The sequence below is a fragment of the Mugil cephalus genome, chromosome 23, assembly GCF_022458985.1.
Source record: "Mugil cephalus isolate CIBA_MC_2020 chromosome 23, CIBA_Mcephalus_1.1, whole genome shotgun sequence".
Lineage (NCBI taxonomy): Eukaryota > Metazoa > Chordata > Actinopteri > Mugiliformes > Mugilidae > Mugil > Mugil cephalus.
In genome coordinates this window covers 12904339-12907856 of record NC_061792.1, presented here as the reverse complement: position 1 = coordinate 12907856, position 3518 = coordinate 12904339, and the positions used below count along the sequence as shown (strand labels likewise).

The 3518-nt window shown below is 40.0% G+C and overlaps 1 long non-coding RNA gene across 1 annotated transcript; it reads left to right on the top strand.

Moving 5' to 3' along the window:
* The first annotated feature begins 994 nt into the window (after positions 1–994).
* LOC125001086 lies at positions 995–3126 on the top strand. Its single transcript, XR_007111497.1, has 4 exons — positions 995–1113; positions 1322–1450; positions 2304–2424; positions 3063–3126. It is a non-coding gene; the product is annotated as an uncharacterized LOC125001086 (long non-coding RNA).
* The last annotated feature ends 392 nt before the right edge of the window (positions 3127–3518 follow it).

Genomic DNA, 3518 nt, shown 5'->3' with positions numbered 1-3518 from the left:
CACCCACTGACTGACGGAACGGCTTTTGGAGAGGGGGAGTAATGTGAAATACCTTGGGGTCCACACTGCTGGGACCTCCCCTCATCCTCCAACAAACCCCAGCAAATCATCAAAAAAACTCACTTTGCAGACTCAAGGGAAACCGGCCTCCCCACCTCACATCTCCTCCCATTCGTCAGAGGTACTGTGGAAAGCATCATCGCCTACAGTTTCACCTCCTGCTTTAGCAGTTGCAGCTAAAAGGAATAAAAGCAGCTGAACAGAACTGTGAAGGCGGGGCCCGCAAAAATCATCACACTCAACTTTCCTCCTTGTTGGAATCATACAAGCAGAGCTGCATCATAAAGCCACCTCCATCATTAAAGCCTCACGTCCATCCCCCCCCATCACATCTTCCTCCCTACTCCCCACAAGGGAGAACACATGCAAAACATTATCTGTAAACATCCATTCCTCAGGGTGTGGGGATGATCAGTGGACTGTCCACCCTTCCTAAATTAACATCCTCATTTAACCTCCTTCAACCCGTTAAACCATGGATGAAAACAGTATTTCATTGTGTACACAGAGAGAAATGACAATAAAATAATCTTGAATTAATGCCAGACACAAGTACTGTGAAACCTTAAAAAACAAAAAACAAAGATGAAGTATCAGAGTCGGCACTTGTGTAACTGCTCTTTACTTTTACAGTTTAAGAAAAAACAGTCACTGGAGGAGCAGCTGATGTTTTTACAGCAGAAATGATGTCAAGGATTTGATGTTCAGGTGAATGATTTGTGTTTCCTCTGCAGGTGAAGGTAGAAAAGGGGTGGGGAGCTGATGTGAATCCAGCAGAATGGATCAGTGTGAGGACAGAGAGGAGGGAGTCCTCAGAGAGGAGGACGGTATCACTGAATATAAACAAAAACTAAAAGGGGAGTTGTTAGGATGACGTCAAAATTAGATCATTTAATTCACAGAGCATTTATTGAACAACCAAATTAATTTAATCAGGTCCCATAAGAGAGCAGACTCTCTTGAACCTGGTCCCAGCTGTGTGTCCTTCAAGAGCGACGAGTCGATGGGTCGCCTCATTGTTTTTAAACGACGACAATCTTCTGCTACAAACAGGTAACCATATTTAAATCCAATAATAAATATTAATTCACTGTGTTTTAAACAGTTCTATTAAATCTATGTACATGTTTAACCTTGAACTCCTGCAGCTTCTGCATTAATCAGATAGCATTCACTTCAACACTGTTCCTTTACAACCGATCTGTAAAAGTAACCAGGACGTTTATTCTGACATCAGAAAACTTTCTGTGTTGTGTTGAAGAACAAAGCAGCAGTTCAGACCAGAGACGCCTGAATCTGAACCTGGTCCCAGTTGTGTGTCCTTCAAGAGCGACAGGTCAATGGGTCGATATTTTGATTTTAAACAAGAACATCCTTCTGCTGCAAAGAGGTAAAATGTTAATAAAGCAACTTTCATCTTCTCTTTCTCTTTAGGTTCAAGATGTTCTGTCAGTTTGTGAAGTTTTGCTGTCATGGATTTTACAGCTAGTCTTATATAGGCCTCCATGTAAACAAACCCATGATTATTTTATTTAGCTTTGTGTGTTTCACTGCTGCTTTTTATCTTATCGATTCTTTCTCAAATGATTCACAAGATAAACAGAGACAGACAGTAGATCTACTATACATGTGTAGAACAATGATCTACTGGTATAAACCTTATAAGACGTACAAGGCAAACAATGTTTTATTAACATATATACAAATGTACAGCTTTTGCAGTTGTAGTTTTGGTAAGTTTGGTGGGTTTATTAGGACATCTCATTTATCCATGAAGTAATTTTTCCAATAAATGTTTCCAGATTAAATTATACTATAGCACACTTCCAGTAGGATGGAAATTTACATGCACCTAGCTTTGAAAACCACAGAACATTATGTCATAACGTTAGAAGCATCTTGACTAATTGGCATCATTTGGGTGGACTGGAGGTGCACATGTGTAAATAAATAAAAGAATCCTCCTGTGACTCCACGTGGCATCCACAGAATCATTTTCTGGAAGCAAAGAAACAATGGATGACTGTTGTTGAGAACAAGTAGTTAATTATTAGTAGATAATTATTGAGATAATTATTGCTCACATAATCAATCAAAGAGAGTCTGGGAATGTTTCTGTTTCAGTTCAAAACCACTGACAATGGCCTGGGTATCACTCACTGTGGACTGATGAATAAAACATTTATCAGTGTTTTATGATATTTTAAATATATTGTCAAGGACATGTGTCATGTGTTTGTCAGGAGGAAAGCTGGAAAATCAAACCCCACCTGAACCCAAAGCCAGCAGGGCGTCTAAGAAGAGAGGATGGACTGAGAAGGAAGATAAGATATCAAGGAAAAGGAGTCACTCTGTGGATCGGATGTAAGGATTTAAAAGTGACGCTGAAGTAAAATAGTTCCTTATATACATACATACATATATATACATACATGAATACAGTGGGTAAAATAAGTATTGAACGCATCACAATTCTTTATAGTAAACATATTTCTAAAGGTGCTATTGACAACTTAATTTCTGAACGTACTTGTTTCTTTCTGTGTGTGGATTACTTGGATTGTTACCAACATCTGATGAAAATGTCATGTCAATAACATCTTTAGAAATATGTTTAAAAATGGTGATGTGTTCAATACTTATTTTTCAAAATGTCACTGACTGAAGATGTTTGCTGAGCACTAAATATTTTCAACAACACTCTGATGCAAACAGTCAGTCAAACACATTCCTGCTGTGAGCTGCAGAGTACAACCAGTCTAACTTAACCAGACACTGAGGTGCCTCTTCCAGGTCACTTCAGCACAGAGGGAAATCTGAATGAATGTGCTTGGGAATGCTGCAGGCTGTACTGTTGATTCTCAGTGGGATAGTCAGGACTAGTAAATATTTACCACTCCAGGAAGCCAAATGATTGACTGTTCACTTTAAATATGGCTTCATGGGTCTTTACCTATCTGAACAGACACAATTAAAACTAATAATCCATGACTCATTCACAGAGTGGAGCAGCAGAGTTTAAATGTTCCCAGTGATCAGTCTGTTCATCAGCATCAAACACAGCTGGACTCCATATTTAAGGTCTGTACATGGACAACAACTACTTTCCATCATCTCCCCTGCTGCCTTGTAGACCAGTGGACTGTCAGTCTGTCCAACATGGGGTTTGATGTTTGTCTCCATGATTTCAGTCTGGTTTTTCATTTCAGATAGTTTTTCTGTTTCACTGCTGGAGGACAACATTGTGACTTTTGTGAAGAAGGAGCTGAAAGAAGATTGAGAGGGATCTGAGTCCAGATTACCCAGAATGCTTAGAGAGTCAGAGGGGGATGAGGGGATGTTTTGGGGAGTGAGGGTGAAGAGCAGAGGGGGAGCAGCACAGAGGCATTTGTTGGAAGACCACACTGAAACTTTCCTGAGGAGAATGAAGCAGGAGGAGCTGGCTGATCGTCTGGAGA